Source organism: Furipterus horrens, unplaced genomic scaffold, assembly GCF_987537825.1.
Source record: "Furipterus horrens unplaced genomic scaffold, mFurHor1.1.pri manual_scaffold_4, whole genome shotgun sequence".
Lineage (NCBI taxonomy): Eukaryota > Metazoa > Chordata > Mammalia > Chiroptera > Furipteridae > Furipterus > Furipterus horrens.
Genome location: NW_028327174.1, coordinates 154,204,372 through 154,224,324, shown reverse-complemented (window position 1 = coordinate 154,224,324; position 19,953 = coordinate 154,204,372). Strand labels below are relative to the sequence as shown.

Sequence of the window (19,953 nt, the reverse complement as noted above, 5' to 3'; positions counted from 1 at the left end):
CAAAGGAAACTTTACGTGATATCCCAGGTCCTCTTCACCCTGGCCTGCCCCTTCCACCCCAACAGGAAAACGACTTAACTGTACTTGGGTTCCTGTGCTGCACAGCTGTCTCTCATAATTGACTCCTCTTTCCTGCAGGTCTCAAGCCTAGAAAGCAATATTTCTCCGTCATGTTTCCCTCAATGAGATTCTTTTGTCTTTCAGAATGATTGTCACTGTACTGGATGGACTGCTGAACTATTGAATTACTTCCGTCTTTTGACCCTGCTAGGAATTTGTCCATGGAGTTGAAATATTTATTGCAGTAATTTTTGGCCTTCCATAATTGAGGTAAGGTATACTTTTTTCCATATACCTATCATGCCTGTCTCTTTTATGTTTGCTTTTTAAGAGACGTTAAACTATTTCTCCCTTACCTTTTGTGCTCCAGTAATCCCTCAGAGTGCTCCTAATCTGCAAATGTATATATGGGTGCAGAAAAGGCATTTACAGGATGAAATATGAGCAAGCTGTTTGACTCTATAGAATAAAGGGGAAAATGTATTACTCTTTATATTAAGTCAATAAAATATCCCATTTCCATAAACACAATATGCATGGAGTGGATTATGCTGGAGAAAATCAGTAGGTTGAAAGGAGTATTATTAAGGCTACTTGAAAAAAAAATTGAGATACTTAAATATTAATATATTGCTGGCTTTATTCAAGTAAAGAAAATCTAGAAAATATAGAGAATTTAAAAGAAAAGAATCTGATACTCCGTAGCCACAGATAATCAGTGTTTAAACTGTACTGCATTATTCACGATATTTGTAATGATGTATGTGTTGCGTGTGTTAATTTGCTAGGTTTTGTCAAATGAGTGACATCACAAGCTTCTCGGTGCCAAGCGTTTTATGTACATTAATTCATTAATTCTCACTACGCTATGAGGATGGTACATTTCGTATTCCCCATTTAAACATAACAAAATTGGGGTTCAGAGAAATTAAATGACTTGCCCATGTTCACACAGCTGGTGAACACACTCAGAACTTGAAGTAGTCAGGTACCAAAGCCTGTACCAAGTGGATTTTTTTCACAAAATGCTTCTTCCCTTTTTGCTATAGCATCGTTTTAAGTGACTTCGCCATGTTCACTTGCAGGGGAGTGCAGTGGTTTTCTCTACCCTGTCTCCTTTTTATGGACATTTATTTATTTTTCTTTATTTACCTTTAGAAAAAACATTGTAATGAACATCTTTTGTGCACATCCATGATTTGCCTCGGACAAATTACTACAGGCGGCATTGCTGCATCAGTGGGAATGTGGGAATGGACTGTTCAGGTTTTGATACACCCTGCAATTGTCTTCTCAGACGGTTATAGCAGTTTATAGTCTCACTAGCAGTACATGGAAGTGCCTGATGCCCCTGTGCCCTCAGCAATATTGGTAATTAGCAATTTGGATACTTCTGTTTGCTTTTGGAAAAGATTCCAGGTGTCCCCGTTCAGGTCCATATGCTTGTCTCTAATACTCTAGGGCCGTGGCCTCCTGACGGGTTTCTTTCTCTCCATTTTAGACCTCACTTTGTCACAAAAGAAATTGCAGGACAGTGGGTGAAAGCATGGGCTCTAGAGCTAGATGGTGGGATTCAAGCCATGGCTGTACTACTCTGCTTCAGTTTCCCCATCAATAAAATGATAATAATAATCAAACCTCTCTTGTAGTGGTGCTAGTGATAGTAAAGTACTTTAGTGCCTTATTCTTGGTACATGCTCATTCATTGTTAGCTACTACTATTGCCTTCTAGAAGTCCATGCTCATATAATTTAAAAACCAAAGGTTATACTTGTTTTGAATGAAATATAATTACCAAATTTATAGAAACTAAAGTGCTGACATTTTAGTATTGTTAGTGTTAACACAGTGACCAACCTGAAGGTCACAAATAACCATCCCTGCCTGAGTTGATGCTGAGAGGTCAAGGATAATGAGGCAACAGGAATAATTAGAATGTTAAAGTGCTTTACAAGCTCACAGAGCACTTTCACAGGCATTATCATACCTGATCCTCATAGCATAGCTGCAAGGGAGGTGGAGCAGCTATTATTAACCTTGTTTTAGAGAGGAGGAAATTGACTGGGAGGAATTAAATGACTTGCTCACTTAAGGCCATAGAAATGGTCAGTGGCAGAGTGGGGTGTGCACTGTAGGCTATTTGTCTGTAAGTGCACACCCTTGATGCCTCATGACAATGATGAATTGAGGAGGTACAGGTGTAGATGCCCAGGTCTAGAAGTCTAATCTTTTCCCTATGGTTTCCACATAGACTAACGAGGAAGCAGGAATGCCTTGATATTATTCCCTTGAATCTGCTCTTCGCATAGCGGAGCGATCTCTTTGAAGAGTAATCACATCTTGACACACCCCTGCCTGAGCCTGCATGACATCCTCCCTGCCATGGCCTGCAAGGCCAGGCATGATCTGGCTTTGCCTGCTCCCCAGCCTCACCTCTGTCACTATCTAGAACAATGTGTTCCATCCCCACTGGCCTCCTTTCAATTCAAGGAACACACCAACCTCATTCTTGCCCCCGGGATTCTGCAGGTGCTGTTTCTTTGCTTGGAACGTGTGCTTGTGCATGTGTGTGAGTGCACACATGTGCTCACACACTTTTCTTATGGCTGACTCTTTCAGGGAGTCAGTTCCCAGAGAGAGCGCTGGAGCGGGCTGCTTGGGTTCACTTAGCTTCCCCATTTACTAGCTCTGTATCCTTGGGCAGGTCACTGCACCTCTACCTGACCTGTAATTTAAGAATTGTCATCATAATAGTACCTGTTCCAGAGTTCTTGGGAGGTCTAAGTGGGTTAATTCATGCAAAGCTCTTAGAAAACTACCCTGTGCCTAGAAGTGCACATCTGTGGTTAGCTGTTATCAAGATCATCATTTTTCAGGCACCTGCTTAAATCTCACCACAGTCAGAGTGCCGTCTAACATTGCTTATTCTCCCCAGAATTCTCTTCCATATAATCCTGCCGTTTCCCCCCTTTGAGCGTGTATCGGTATGCAGTTGTTTTTATATTCATTTTTCTGTTTCCCCCTCTGGCCTGTGACTCCATAGGAACAGGGGCTGTGTCCGTGTTGTCCACAGTGTTTCTAAAATAAGTGAGTGAATATCAATATCTCCCACCTCAAGACTACATAGAAATCCTACCTGTGCTTTCTTACTATAGTTTGATGGTTTCATTTCACCTTATAAAATGTTTCATCTGTATGAAACTTAGTTTGAAATGTGATTTGAGATGTGAATGAGAACTAATTTTTTCCCAAATGAGTAGCCAATAGCAGTTTTTGTGATTGCTTTTCAAGAAAGTTCCAACCCTGAAATAAGCCAGGCAACGAAAGAAAAATGCCATATGATACAGGAAACTAATACAGGAAAGTAATGAACAAAACAAACAAATGAGCAAAATTGAACCAGAGGCATGTAAACAAGGAACAGACTAACAGTGACCAGGGGGAGGGGGAGGGAGAGAAAGGGGTTAAGTAGGGGAAGGGTCTAGTCAAGGAACTAGTGTAAGTCTATTCCCTTCCCCAAGTCTGGGAAGTTCTCCTTTATTATATTTTCACTCAATTTTTCAAGTTCTAGTTCATCTTCCTCATTCTCTGGCAAACCAATGATTCTTATGTTGGGCCTTTTATAGCTGTCCCAGAGGTTTCTGATCCTCTCATTGTTGCTTCCCATTTCCTCTCGCTGCATTGGTTGACTGCTTGTTCCTTCTCCATATTCCAGTTTGTTGAAATGAACTCTGGATTTTTTTTTCTCAGTATCTATCTCGTATGCGGTTTTGTTCCTTTCGTTATGAAAGTTTTTCGCTTCTTTCTTATCTTTTTCCTGCTCTTTTGTGAATTCTGTAAGCCACCTGATAACAATGGCCCAGAACTGAGCCTCTGACAGGTTTCTTATCTGTTCATCTGTCAGGTTCTCTATCTGCTGCCTGGTGAGTTGTGTCACCGGGATTTCTATAGTTGTCTGCCTCATTTTGACAGATGGTTGGGAGGAACTGTATGCACAACTAATGGACATAATCTAAAAGGGGGGGACAACTGGAGGGAGGGGGGCCACCGGGTGGAGGGGAGCAGAGGGAAGGGAAATTGGCACAAATGTAATATTTTAATCAATAAAACACATTAAATCTGGGAAAAAAAAAAAGGAACTAGTGTAAATGACTCATGGACATGGACAACGAGGTGGGGATTGCCTGTGGGAGAAGGGGTGGGCTGGGGTGGGGAGCAATGGGTGAAAAAAGTGGGACAACCGTAATAGAAAAACAATAAATAAATAAAAGAAAAAAAGAAAAGAAAAAAGAAACCTCCAACCCAAATTACAGTCCTTTGGAACTATGATCTTTTGTTAGTTTTTCTCTTGTTGGGTAATTCTTTTGCAAAAAGTGAATGCAGAAACTATTCATGTAGTTGAGTCAGATTTCTTGTGAGAGTGCTTGCCCAGTACCAGGACAGATTCTCCTGGGGTCCCCTGCCACGGCCTAGCTTCCAAGGGGAAGGCCTAATGCTACTACTTAAGGACTTTTCCCATTTTATCAGTATCTAATGCTTCAAAACCAACTAGATATTTTAGACAATCTTGTTTTAGATAGTCTGTCTGCTCTTTTTCAAAAACTATTGATCCCCAACTGGTGTGGCTCAGTGGGTTGTGAGTCACCCACAAACCTAAAGGTCCAAGATTCTATTCCTGGTCAGGGCACATGCTTGGGTTACCGGCCAGGTGCCTGGTTGGGGGTGTGCGAGAAGCAACTGTCAGTGTTTTTCTTGCACATCAATGCTTCTCTCTCTCTCACTCGCTTTCTCTTTCCTTTCCCATCTCTAAAAATAAATAAATAAAAATCTTTACAAACATTGTGGTTTTTTTTAATCCTCACCCAAGGACATTTTTTCATTGATTGAGAGAGGAAGAGAGGAGAGAGAGAAGCACTGATTGGTTGCCTTCTCATAGGTGCCCTGACTGGGGCTTGGGCCTGCAACCTGGTTATGAGCCCTGACCTGGAATCGAACCCACAACCTTTTGGTTACTGGACGGTGCCCCATCCCACTGTGCCAGACTGGCTAGGGCCTACATAAAAATCTTTGAAAAACTATTGAAACCTAGAAATTTCAGCATTCCAATGACTACATTACTTTTCCTTAACTGCTTCTTGGATTTAGATGAGGGACAAAAATGTTTTGGCAGACCCTGTATTACAGTTTGCAAAAATTGGTCACCGTTCTTTTCCATATTTTAACTTTAGAAGTTAAAATTAATGACAAAAATAATACATACCCATTGTGACACATTCAAGCCTTAAAAGATGTTTACAGAAAAAAAGTTGACTCTTGCATCCCACTTTCTGGTCCACATCTTAATATAATCACTGCTGGGTTTATTGTATATTCTTTAAACGTTTTTTATGCTTAGTAAATATACAGGGTGGGGCAGAAGTAGGTTTATAGCTGTGAGTATGTGAAACACAGTTTATTCTTGTCTTACTATTTACTAATTATTGTATTATTTTCTATGTAAACAACTGTAAACCTACTCTTGCCCCAGCCTGTATTAACCTTCTCTCTCTCTCTCTCTCTCTCTCTCTCTCTCTCTCTCTCTCTCTCACACACACACACACACACACACACACACACACACACACACTTGCATGCTTTTTTGGAACAGTCGCATAAACCCACTTTGTTATATACATCAATGGACTTTTGAAAATACTTGAAGCCTTTGTTTTCTGGCTGGCAATATCTTAGAGAGATCACTAATTGGTATTTTCCCAGGGCTCTAGACACCAAGTCCTGCTTAGTCTGTTCAAAGCACTGGCCGTAATCTTCCAGAGGGCAGGGGCTCAGGCACAATCGGGAATGTGGTATAATCTGATGGTTTTCCTCACTACAGTGGAAGAAATAAGGACTTAAAAGGGGAGCCAGTGGAGTGGGAAAGAAGAAAATTCTTCTGAGTTCATGAGGGTGTACATTCAGAGAAATGTTTTGCACTGAGTTATGTAACAAGTCGTTTGAGTTCTAGGGATGGCAGATAGAGTGCTGTCAGGTTATAAAATTTTCCATAACTTTGTCTCTCGTCATTTCCTTCCGCCTTTGTGTTGTTGTCATTGGTCCGGAGAATAGAAGATAAAGTTTGGGATGGAGAAGGGTGGAGGGCGGTGACCCCTGGACTGTGCCCTTCACACTGGCGTGAGAAAGCCCACAGCCGGCCTGGCTTCTGATCTATGGTCCTGCATTCCAGAGAACTAACTGTAAGGGTTTCTGGAAGTGATGGGGGCTCTGGACTTTGCAGAATGGCACTTGTCAGGGTTTTCACAGTGCCCACCTTATTACACTAGAGAGGCAAATTTCATTGCTTAAAGGGACAATTTACGGCAGTGGGCTGATCTCCTGGTTTAGCTCTTTATGTTTTTCTGCCTCTTAATAAAATGTGAAGTCACAAAGCAATTAAATAGTAGTGTAGTTTTCAGGCAGAAGGTGGAGAAAGGCTAACCAAAGGGAAAAGCTAACGTGATTGACAGAGGCTGGCTGGAGATTTACATTGAGAATAACTCGTTCTTCAAAACTTTCTTCATTTTCCTGGGGGAATTACGGGGTAAATCATGCACCAGGAGGATGGATGATTAAAAATGTAGGAGTTATGATTTCTTTTTGACTTTGTAAGTCTCTAAATCCTCCACCTTAGCATAGAGTTCTCATTTCAAGGACTCGATGAAATGATGGGAGGCATCCCTGCCACGGATTGAAGTGAAGCAGAAATACTTAAAAATATTAAATTGTTATTAAGCTTGGGATTATTTATATTTTGTAAAATGTCTTAAGATTCAATGAAATGAAGTAGAGAGCTCATGCATGGTGTTTTTCCCTTTAAACTCAGATGTACAGGTGTAGATATTTTTCAATAGTCAAAAATATTAAATGGGGTTTCAACAGTTAGGTTCTAGAATTTTAAAAATAGCATCAGTAATTTTTAATAATGACACTTAAAATGAGGAAAAATTAGAAAAAATTGAATATAAAAATCTAGAGAGTTAAGATTCCCTGTCTCTCTTCTTCCAGCCTCCTTTAACATATAAAATAGATTCTTTTGATTTAGCCACTTTGTGTTGATGGTGACCTATTTGGTCCAATCAAGAAAATTAAAAAATAAAGATAAGTTCTACATGTCATTTTTTTCTTTTTACAGAAACAGTTTTTTTTTTAGTGAAAAGAAAAAGAATTATTTATTTAACAGTTATATAGATTTAGTTATTTGCGGATTTCTGTTGTTAAGTCTTATATTCTTTAAAACACCCATAAACACATATTCTGCTCCCCCCCCCCCAAACCAGGCTAGTTTTAGAAAAGTCAGAGAAACCCTTTCCCTACTTTCCAAGCACAGTTCAGCTTTACCAGTAGCTGCCAATCATTCAATCCTGATTGGGGAGACCTCGTCTGTGTTATGGGGTCCACCAGCTTTTAATCCAGAACCTCGTGGATTCTCAGCCTCCTTGTAAACTATATAGTTAGTCCTTTTGTAATCCGCACAGTCAGCCTTGACCTTAGTCAAATCCGCACAGTCAGCCTCGAAACAGTTTGATTTTAAGAGGGGTTGAAAAGCTGCCTCTTAAAGTTCTTTTGTTTGTTCTTTAATAATCATATTAAAATGGTGAAAGCAAATAGCTTAAATTAAAGTGTGATTGTTGGTACCAGTTGAGAGAAGGATTAACTAACAGTTAATTTACGTGACTAGAAAGTAAGTGGCTAAGAGGACACTGCTTTTACTGGTGCTTGGAAAGCACTCTGAAGGGGAGACATAATGCCTTAGCAGGAGCACCCCTACTCCCAACTTTACCATCACAAAAATAACTAGAGCCAAAGGATAAACTGCAGAACGATTCTACTGCTCCCTAGGAAGTGCCTCCAGATGGGCTGCTTGTGAGAAGATTTGTGCTAAGCGAATAGAAAACCACGTTCATTTCTGCAGCTTGGTAAAATGGTAGCAAACAACTTTTCTACCAAATCAGTAAATCTTTTTCAAGTCCCTACTCAGGATCCTGTGTATGAGCCATGGCTCAGTTTCCTCATCTGTGAAGGTGAGTGTGGGACTTTGAATGTCCATTGCTTGAAATTGTTTGGATAGAGGGGAGAGTAAAGGCAGCCAGGGCTGGCTCCTCTCAGCCCTCACTCTAGGCTGTTTCTCAGGATGTGGGTCCTTTTCCTGTCCTGGGACTAATGCTCATTTACAGTCCCTGATTTGGGATTTATTTCTTTTCCCCTGGCAAGGGTCCTTTATCCAGAGTGTTCCACAGAGAGGCATCTGGGTGCAGAGATGCTCCGCTGCACTGGTACCACTGCCTAACTCTTCATGGTAAAGTACCTCAGAGGGGGATTGAGTCCTGGTCTTAACCTAGAGTATGTTATTTCTTTTTAATTGCATTTATCTATACTGAGATGAAATTTACATAATTAAAATTAACAGTAAAATGAACAGTTCAGTGGCATTTAATACATTCACAGTGTTGTGCAGCTGCCACCCCTATCCAGTCCCAAAGCATTTTCTTTTCCCCCAAAGAAAACCCTCTATCCATTAATCACTAGTAATTGCTATTCCCTCTTCCCACAGCTCCTGGAAACCATGAATCTGCTTTTGTTTCTTTGAATTAACGCTTCTGGAAATCTTGTTTATTGTAAATGGAATCATATGCTACGTAACTTTTTGTGTCCGGTGTCTTTTACTTAGCATGTTGTTGCATGTATTAGCCATTTTATGACTGAATAATGTTCTGTTGTATGGATATGCCATGATTTCTTTATCTGTTCATCCACGTGGGCCTTTTCTACCTTTTCATTATTGTGAATAATGCTGCTAGGAACATGAGTGTATAGTACTTGAGTCCTTGTTTTCAGTTCTTTGGGGTCCATATCTAGAGGTGAAATTGCTGGGTCAAATGGTAATTCTATTTAACTTTTTTGAGAAACTGCCAAACTATTTTCCGTAGCAATGGAACCATTTACATTTCCACCAGCAATGCATAAAGGTTCCAATTTCTCCACATTCCTGCCAACACTTGTTATTTTTACCTGTTTAAAAAATTATATCCCTCCTTGTGAGTATGAAGTAGTATTTCGTTGTGATTTTGGTTTGCACTTCCTCAGTGACTAATGATGGTGATCACTTTTCCATTTGCTTATTGGCCATTTTTATATGTTTTTTTGGGGAAATATCTATTCAAGTGCTTTGCTCATTTTTAATTGGGTTGTTTATCTTTTGTTATTCATTTTTTCTCCCATTCTTTAGGTTGTCTTTTCACTTAATTGAGAATGTCTTTTGATGCACAAAAGTTTTTGATTTTAATGAAGTTAGGCAATCTGTTTTTGTTGTTTTTTATTCATGCTTTTGGTGTTAGACCTAAGAATCCATTGCTGCGAATCCAAAGTTGGGAGGATTTTCTCCTATGTTTTCTCTATGAATTTCATATACAGGGTCAGCAAAAGGAGCTTTACAGTTGTGAGTAAGCAAAACACAGTTTATTCTTGTATTATTATTTATTAATATGAACAATTGTAAACCTACTTTTGCCCCAACCTTTATTTAGTTTGTCAATCTATTTTGAATTAATTTTTCATATTGTGTGAGGTAGGAGTCTTACCTTCATTCTTTTGTATGTGAATATCCATCCCAGCACCATTTTTGGAAGAGACTGTCTTTCTACCCTTTTGTACAACATCATTTGGTCATGGATGTGAGGGTTTACTTCTGGACTCTTGCTTGGTTCTATTTCATTGGTCTATATGTCTATTCTTATGCCAGTACTATACTCTTTCAATTATTGTAGCTTTGTGGTAAGTTTTGAAATTAGGAAATGTGAGTTCTCCAACTTTGTTCTTTTTCAGTGATCATTTTAGCTATTCAGAGTCCATTGCAATTTCATATGTACTCAAGGATCACTTTTCCATTTCTGCAAAAAAGACTTGAAATTTTGATGGAGATTGCATTGCCTTTCTTAGATACTATTGCATCTTAACAATAATAAGATTTCCAACCACAAACATGGATGGCTTTCCATTTATTCAGGCCTTAGGTGTACAAGTATTTTGCCTTTTTCATTAGGTATTTTATTCTTTGGATGCAGTTGTAAATGGAATTGTTTTCTTTATTTCCTTTTAAGATTGTTCATTCCTGGTGTATAGAAACACAACTGCCTATTCATTACACTTAGTTTTTTTTTAATTTAAAAATTTAAAAATAGTCTCCACTGGTTATTTAAAAAGCAGGTAAGAAAGAACTCCACTATCCCTTCAGATGTTCCCTAGTTCTGTCCCAAGTTTGATATATATATTTTTATATATTTTCTTTTTTAGGTATATTTTATTGATTATGCTATTACAGTTGTCCCAGTTTTTCCCCTTTTGTTCCCCTCTGGCCAGTACCCTCCTTCCCCCTAGTCCGTGGGTTGTGCCTAAAAGTTCTTAGGTTTCTCCATTTCCTATACTATTTTTAACATCCCCCTGTCTTGTTCCTGCCAATTATGCTTCTTAATCCCTGTGCCTTTTCTCTCATTCCCCCTTCCTCCTCCCCACTGATAATCCTCCAAATGATCTCCATATCTATTATTCTGTTCCTGTTCTGGTTGTTTGCTTAGTTTGTTTTTGTTTTTTAGATTCAGTTGTTGATAGTTGTGAGTTTCTTGTCATTTTAATGTTCATGGTTTGATCTTCTTTTTCATAAATAAGTCCCTTTAACATTTTATATAATAAGGTCTTGGTGATGATGAACTCCTTTAGATTTACCTTGTCTGGGAAGCAATTTAGCTGCCCTTCCATTCTAAATGATAACTTTGCTGGATAGAGTAATCTTGGTTATAGGCCCTTGCTTTTCATCACTTTGAATACTTCTTGCCAGTCCCTTCTTACCTGCAAAGTTTCTTTTGAGAAATCAGCTGATAGTCTTATGGGCACTCCTTTACTAATAATACCCATTTATTGTATAGGCACTATATTCCAGGCCTTTCATTGGACAGTTTGCAAATACCATCTAATTAAATTCTATTAAAAACCTTTTAATGTTTTAGAAATGGAACCCATGCTCAGAAGGTTAAATGACTTACCTAAGATTGCACAGCTAGTTTAGTCAGAAAACTGTTTGGATTTTGTTTGAGTTCAGTGCCCATTCCATATAATATACTATGGCTGTCCTCATGGCACCAAGATGAGAATGACTTTATGATTGCCTTTCCTCCAAAGTATTTTTAAATTTGTAAAATACTTTAGAATATTTTTAAATGATTTTAAAATGTTAGGTTTTTTTTGTTTGTTTGTTTGTTTGTTTGTTTTAAGGAGGGTTGCATTCAGCTATTGTCAGGCTTTCATTTCTAGAAGTAAAATATGAGACAAAGTAATTTTGCTCCCATATGGTAAAATCATGACTTTTCTTAAAGCCGAATATGACTTTTCTCTTGGACTTTCTTTTTTCTGTGAGTGGAAACTTCAGATTTTGGGCTGGTGGCATATGAGATTTAATGACAGAGAAAATAAAGCACTCCACATGACAGTGTGTAGACATGAACATGAGTCAGTTGTAATGGCTCTGACCTTTACAGTGAATGCCTCTGGCTTCACCCTGTGTACCAGTGACATTGTACAGAGTTTGGATTTAGGAAGCCCATCAAAATGATGCAGTTGGGAATTTATCTGGGATAAATGCAAAGCCCTACTCTAACCCCCCTGCCATTTATCCTCCCTAAATCTCTAAGGTGTGAGTTTCTGTATATACAGTGATGATGATGAGATCTTCCTTTGAAAGAAGGGACACTTGAAAAAAGGAGGAGGGTGGGTTTTCATCTGGGCTATAATTAAAAACCTGCCTTACAGGTTCTGAACAAGTGGGGTCATAGTTGTTGGGTTTAAGATATAAGAAGGGTTTTACTGTGATTTGGGATGATCTGGGACTTAAAGGAGCAATATACCTTACATAGTTGGAAAGCTTCCTTCTTGGGCTGAGAAGAGAAATGGTGGAGTTCATAAACACAGCAATCACAAATAGCTTAAATGCTAAAAGACACTATTTGGCTCTTGAGTTTAAGTATTAAAAGACCACGTGATGTTCATGTGAGTGATGCTTAGAATATGAGATGGCAACCTTAATTATCAGAGTATTTTGTATTTACTATATGTGACTCTGAGGTGGATAACAGAACCTCTCACTTACAACTAATCTTTTAGAGAAGGTTCTTATCATTGTATGAGAGAAGCAGTTCTTCCGGTCTGTTTTTGGTTGGTGCTGGGAAGTATCTTATTACCACCTTGTATCTTAAGTCAAACCTAAAGAAGTGACTAGAAAATGAAATAACAGGAAAAAGGTTGTTTTAATCAAATATGTGCTATTTGTAGATTCTTAAAATGTGGGGGAATTGACATAAGTAGAACTTATTGGAGCCTGCCTCCCTGAAGTCAGATACATTATGACATGGGACTCATCTTTTATCATTAGAATTTCCTTGTTGTAGAACATTTGGATTCATTGACCCCCAGTGCAGTGCAGGGACAAATTCAAGTGTTCATGGAAGGAGTATGAATTCTGCCCTCCTTTCTATGTGTGGGTATTGTGAGAGGAGGACCCCAGGTAACAGTCAGTCAGAGTGTGACAGAGACCGTCTCCCTTTGCTCCCTTTTGGTTCTTATCCTTTCCTCTTTGATTTGTCTGCACTCTTTGCGTGGCTTAACACTCCTATTTGCTGAATCCATTGCGCTTAACAAAACCTAGGGGTACAGAGGTCAGCTTTGAGGGTAGGTTTTTTGTGTATGGCTTGGTTTGATGGTTTCAGATTGGGTATGTTTCAAGTAGGCACAGAATAGCGAGTAAAGCTTCTCTGAGTCCATTTTTGAGGTTTGGACTTAAATAAAGCTCATAAGAGGATTCCCAGCCATTGGTCATTGGAGATGCTTTTTGATTATTTCTGAGGTGGTAAAGCTATTTTGACTATATACTAAATGCAAGAGAACTTAAGTTGAGTGTCATGTGATGCTATGAATGTAAGTTAAAAATACTAATTGCTGTTAAGTTTATTTAACTCCAAATTGTCTTGGTAATGTGCACCAGAAACTTTTTTAAACGGGGCCTTGGTTCATATGCTGTTAGTATGTTTTTCCATATAGCATTATTTTATATGAATGTTTCTATAAATGGGCAGAAGTCATATAATGGTCATTTTTATTAGGAACCTAATATCCTAATATGTTGATATACTATGGTTCTTGGTAAGCTGTCCCCCCAGTGTTTGATATTTATTTAGTCTGTTTCTAGTTTTTTTTTTCCTATTTTAAATATTAAGGGATATATAGAAAAGGATATTCTTATTGTGATTATTGAGCATCTTCTTTATCAGTGCCGCATGTGACATCAGTGGCAGCTGATACAGAGACGAATGAGACACAGAGTGCTGTAGGAGTCGGAGGAATGAAGGATGCTTTCTGTCTAGTGTGATCAAGGAAGGCTCCATGAAAGCGTGGCATTTGATTTTGGGTCTTGAAGAATGAGGAGTAGTGAGAATGGCAAATACAGGAAAACTAAACTCCAAGCAGTAGAGTAAGCAATTTCTGAGTGTTGTGGCTGGAGTATTTAGGGTCCATCTGCTAAGAGTCTAAAATACATTCTACCATAAAATATCTTGCTATAAGAACGTGTCCTAAATATGTTTTAGAAAGAGTGCAGTACAACTGTATAATAAAAATGTTGTCAAAGAAATGCTTTCTACAGAAAGTATGAGGTCTGTCCAGGAAAAGTCCAACTGTTATTAATATATAACGAGTACAGTTTGCATGACATTGATGTAATCTGGAAGCCAAGGAGAGTGGACATATGTGAACAATGTCAACTTCACTGTACTAGTCAGCAGGGGCAGTAGATGCCGTTGAGTGAGCATGTGTACTGTGTGGCCGTCGTTTGCAAAATGACTGAGCTAGTAGAGCAATGAATCTGGGTCACATTTTGATTTAGCTTGAACATTCCTCCATGGAAACTATTCGGATGATTCAGAAGGCCACAGCTATGGGTGATTGGCAGCTTCATCATGACAATGCACCTGCTTATATATCAGGTCTCATGCAGAGTTTTTTGGCGAAACATCAAATCACCCAGGTGACTCAGACCCACTACACTGCAGATTTGGCATCCTGTGACTTTGGCTTTTCCCAAAACTAAAATCACCTTAGAAAGGGAAGAGATTTCAGACCGTTGATGAGACTCAGGAAAATATGACAGGGCAGCTGATATTGATTGGGAGAACTGTGTGAGGTCCCAAGGTGCCTACGCTGAAGGGGGCTGAGGAGTCATTGTCCTATGTACAATGTCTCTTCTATCTTCTTCAATAAATGTCTCTTTTTTATATTACATGGCTGGATACTAATTTCTATTTGCTAGTCTCTTTTTTTATCTTCTGTAGCAGTGGTTCTTTAGACTAGTCTTATGAGGGAGACTTAATATCTGATTTCCAAGTGACGAAAGGGAGAAATTCAAGTATGCCATTTTCCATAAAATATGGGAGGTCATCAACATCATATTTACAGGCAAATGCTCCCTCGTTCAGTTATTCATGCATGGATCCAATGTTTAGCGGGTAGTTATGTGCTTGATGGGCCACTGCTAGAATAAAGAAACTCCATCCTCCAAAGAAACTAATGGGTTAATTGAAGAAAGAACCAAAATAAACAGCCAAAACAATAAAAATGAAACCTCAACAGCTTCTTAAGCTCTTTGAAGTTACACATAAGGTGCTAGGGAAGCACAAGGAAAGGGTATCTAAAACTGGTATAGTGCATCAGGGAAGACTGCCTGGAGGAGGAAATGCCTACACTGGGTCTTAAAGAGTGGGAGGAGAAGCAAATGAATGATCAGCCTGGGCAAAGGTATAACGGGGAAAGGCAACATTAAACCCTAGAAGCTAGTGTTTTAACTATTCTCTGCAGCTGGAGAGGTGGAGAGAGACCAAACAATGAATGGCTGTGAATGCCATTCCAATTCTGAGTTTAAAAAAGAAGCATGCTCAGATTTACCCAGGGAGTGATTGGGATGGTCCAGGCTTGCAATGTTGAGCATAGTGACAGGGAAAAGGGAGGAGAGTGAAGGAGACCTCCCTGGTGGACCACTCTCCCTTAGTGCTTTGTTATATGGGGAAATGGACAGCTTACTTATGTGCTTCATAAGTGAATGAATACCTGAATAGGTTACACTATGACCAGGATGGGAAAGAGAAATGGTAACAGGATTAACTTGTTTCTGTACCCCAGATGGCACTTGGGGGAAGCACCAGGCCCACATGTCCTGGCTCTTTCGAGTAGAGTGGGTGATGGTTAAACAAGCTTTGCCACACAGTGAACTCTGGTCCTGGGTTTTAACTATTCAGCAAATTTTATCAAATTAGTATGAGTATGTTTTCCTCTTTAAAAGACCATAGGGGGGAAAACAAAAACAAAAACAAAACAATCTCCCCAAACAAAAACAAAAAACCACAGGGGAAAAAGACGATGAGCCTTTTCCCCCATGTGTAACATTGAATTTTATGTATAGAATATATGTTTTAAATATACTGTATATGCTATGTATAAAAATTAAAGGTGTCATATAAGTCAGTGCTTTCGTATGACCACTGCAGCTAAAAAGGAGGACCAGAATTAATGAGCTTTTAAAAAACAAAGTCCCTGCTTTCATGGAATGAACTTTCTAGTGGTTGGAGGAGATAAGACAGGCTAGTGAGTTCTTTTAAAAACTAAGAAGAAACTGGTGAAATGTAGTTGTTCACTTAGATTTTTATTTTGAAGTGCTTTATGCCCAGGGAAAACGTTGGGTCTAGGATTTAAATTTCAATTTGTATGAGTTTTCATGGGGCATTCTTTAAAACTGGGTTTTGGATTTATAATTAGTAAATGATACCCTCTTTCATATTCCTTCATTTTTTTCATGCAGTTGCATCATTCAGAATGGCACTAAGGTTAAATCTGGCGTATCGCATGCCACTTGAAAACAGATGGTTAAGTCTGCTAAACACAGGTTCGATTGGGTGCCTCTCCTGTGGGCTTGCTGGTTCTTGTACAGATTCCTGCTTCCACCCAATTCCAGGATCAGCTGCACATACCTGCCTCGCCCCAGTCCAGGAGGGCCAGCCTGTTTTCTTCACCCAGCCCAGAGGTAGAGTTCTGGAAAAATTTGCTTCCAGGGCTATAAGAACCTCTCACGTCTCCCCTTCCTTGTTCTCCTAACTTACTGTGCTGGGAGTAAATATCATGGTAGGGTGGTTTTAGGAAAAAAAAAAATTACTGAAATGGATGTGGTGTTGAATTTAGGCTGATCTCCAGGAAGCACCATAACAATCCTTTTCTTGGTCCTGGTCTGTACTGTACTGTACTGTAACATTCGTTTTTCTTTTTAAAAATTTGTCTGTGTCTGTTTGCGCGCGTGCGCACGTGTGTGTGTGTGTGTGTGTGTGTGTGTGTGTGTGTGTGTGTGTGAGGGGGGGTATAGGGAAGAAGGGAGAAATTCAAAACTATGGAATCTTTGAGGGAAAAAGCATAAAAATTTTAAAATTGTAACAATAATGACTTCATTTGATGTGTATCACATTCTACATGACTAATTCTCCTTTATTAGTATTTTGCATTCTCTTAAACCTGTAAGAAGTATTTGTCTTTATAAAATCTCTGTTGACCAATGTTATAAGTAGAAAAATATTGTTTGAGAGCATGGAGATGAGGATGGTTAACCTAAGGACATTTGCATGTGGGCATGATCAAGAGAGTTCAAACTGAAAAGGGTGGGCTGTGTCTGCTGTCTCTGCTTCAGGAATAGTACCCTCACCACCCAGGCTGAGTTGGTCAGTCTGACTTTACTCAAACCAATGGATAAACAGACGTCCCAAATTGTTTGTAAAACGTTGTCAGTTTTTAGGGTGTGACTGTTGAACCACACCTGAGAAGCCAGCTAGATGAAGCCAACTCATAAAGTTACCTAAGAGCCTCCACCCCAGTTGATGGTCCAGATTGTCTCCAAGGGAGGTGAACTAAGCCAATGTTAAAACTTTGAGTGGGATAAGGCAGTGGTGTTAATGCATAATGGGTGCATTCATACACATCAGTACAGCATTTGCTTGGATGGAAGCATGGGAAATAGCACAGGAACACTCACTCACGCTTCTTGTAGCTTTCTGGGTCACTGCTGGCCGCCTATGTACTTCCTTTCCTAGCTACCCACTGGGGCTTGAGCCTTTGTAAGATCATCGAAAATCCTTATGTTCTGCCCTGGCCAGTGTGGTTCAGTTGGTTTGAGTGTCGTTCTGTGCACTGAAAGTTTGTGGGTTAGATTTCTAGTCAGGGCACTTATCGCGGTTGCCGGTTCGATCCCCAGTCATGGAGCCTACTCGGGAGGCATCGAATCAATGTCTGTCTGTCTGTCTGTCCTGTCTCTCCCCCCTCCCCTTCTTTTCTCTCTAAAAAAAAACAGAGGGGAAAAAAAAAAGAAAGTCTTTATGTTCTTAGAACCCGAAGGGAAAAATACTTGACTTCTAATTCTTCAGAAAGTTGGTTAAAGCAATAAAAAAAAATTTTTTAAGGCCATCCACATATATAAATAATTGGCTTTGACTAGAATAAATTTACTATGTTATGAAACTGGTCATTATGGTTGTGTTACTATGACAGTGTTTTAATTTAGAAAGTACTTTGATGAGTTTACATTTTATAAGTTAAATGGATTTATTTATAAATTCTTAACGAATTCCTTAAACTTCTGATTGATACCTCAAATCCCTTTAAAACAGATATAATAGACATTGATCCCAAGACATATGTTGCCTTTTAACCCATTGGAACTTCTTTTATATCCTTTAGCAGACTTAAGTAAAATTTAGGAAAGCTTATACAGTCCCCAAAAAGTCAACTCTAAATAAAAGAGAGGTAGGTCAATATTTTAATTTGGAACTATGACAAAATTAATTTTTGCCAGAAACAAGTATTTTATATTTATTTGTTAGTGAAAATCAGTAAATTATTTTAATTGCATATAAGTTCTACTACTGTAACACTTTTTCATCTTTCTTATATACTTTAGTTACATTTTATTTATGTGGTATACTTTTTATTTGGGATACTACTTTTACTTTAGTTATCATAGTTTTCCACTCATTTTAAAAAAGCCTTTATAATTATAATGATAAACAATATTCAGTCGCATTAATGTACCGTAACCTATAAAACACCTTTCTCATGTTTAAAATGTAGATTGTCTCTAATTCTTTGCTACTTCAGCCATCATTGTAGTAAAATTGTTAGGCTGTGATAAATTATTTCCTTGGTATTATTAATTCACAAAATTAACTAGGTCAAAGGTATGACCATGTTTTGATTTGGTGAGTTTATCAAAGACTTTTTAGATTGTAAAAATAATACATAATGATCCTAATAAATTAGAATGGTATGGACGTATATAAAGTAAAAATTAAAATTATCTCTGGGCCCTCAGTGGGAGCAAAGGTTGTGTAGAAGGAGGAAGGAGGGTTCTGAGCAGAGGCATGATGTGGAAGTGGTGACAGTGAACTAGGTAGTGAAAAAATAAAATGAAGTGCTGGACTACTTGTATGATTTTAAAAGTGGAATCTAAGCTGTTCCCTCTTTGGACAAGACATAGAGGTATCCATGTTGGTTTATCAACAGCTGGTTTGACAAAGTGCAGTTTCCTGTCAGATGATGTTAAATGGTATCTGTGCCCTCTTGACTCTTGATTAAGAGATGGCTGTAACCAGCAGGCCCTGGCTTTCCTGGGTTTAAGGGTCATTGAGGACTCCTTGTAGATGAAAGAAGAATTGTATATTATAGGCCCTGGAGTGATGATTAGACTTGAAAAGCTGGGAGGGTCGGTGGAGGCAGTTCCAGTGTGATGAGGAGAGAATAGGCTTCTGGCTGCATGTCTGTCACCTGGATGTCTTTGAAATGTGATTTCATCTTTTAGACCCATGACAGAAATTAAATGTGTGGTCTTTACTATTTCTGTGGGAATTGTGGCTGAACAAAGTGGGGAAAAGCCAATACGTAAAACCACTCTTGACAAATGTGTTTTTTCCCTGAGCCATTTGAAGAATAATGCAGTGATGTTCTCCCGTTTAGGTGTTTCATTCAAATGTTTTGAATTATTTGTCTCTAAGAGGAGGTGTCTTCTATGACCGATATGTGCTCGGTTTGCTACTCTGGCCTGAGTGTAATTAGGTTACCTTCCCACTCTCCCAGCAGCCCTGCTTCCATCCCTGTACCTGAAGGGGAGGCTGGCCTGACATGCATGGTGGTTTTTTGGCCTTTAGAGATGGTAACTGTTAGTCCCCACAGTTCCATTTGCTAGTTTTGGGTCTAGTCCACATTTTCTAACTATAAAAACAACAGGCAAACTAGGGAATCTCCTGGTAAGTCACAGACACCATTGCCACTGAGCCGAGAGTCCTGCTTACCGGGCCCGGTTCCTCATTGACTCTGCATTAGAGTCCCACTTTTAAATTGGGTATCTAGACTTATCGCCAAGATTCTGTCTAGGATATAGATGGGAAGAGGGTGGAGGCCTCAAGTGACGGCTGAAATTGGAATCACAAGACCTATGTTCCCTGCCAGTCATACTTCTCAGACGTGTCTCAGCACTTGCTCCCTGCACAGAAGCTGGATTCCTAACACAGAAGGCCACTGAAAAGTTATGCTTCACTTCACTTTTAATAAAATAGAGTATCCATTTCATCAGATAGCAGTATGCCTAAAATTCAGAACCTTGGATACTAATTCTCTGACCTTCAGATGATAACATCATTTAATTTCCCAGGCATTTTTTAAAATACTGAATATTTTTCCCTAATTTGGCAAAGGAAATAGACATACAAGTCAAGGAAGCACAGAGAGTCCCAAAGA

The 19,953-nt window shown here is 39.0% G+C and overlaps 1 protein-coding gene across 2 annotated transcripts in view; it reads left to right on the top strand.

Moving 5' to 3' along the window:
- Positions 1-204: 204 nt before the first annotated feature.
- KANK1 (KN motif and ankyrin repeat domains 1) overlaps positions 205-19,953 on the top strand; it is a 130,021-nt gene continuing 110,272 nt past the window's right edge. For both annotated transcript variants that reach the window (XM_090274144.1, XM_090274143.1), the window contains exon 1: positions 205-330. The gene's annotated coding sequence lies outside the window, so the exon portion shown is untranslated. The remainder of the gene's footprint in view (positions 331-19,953) is intronic.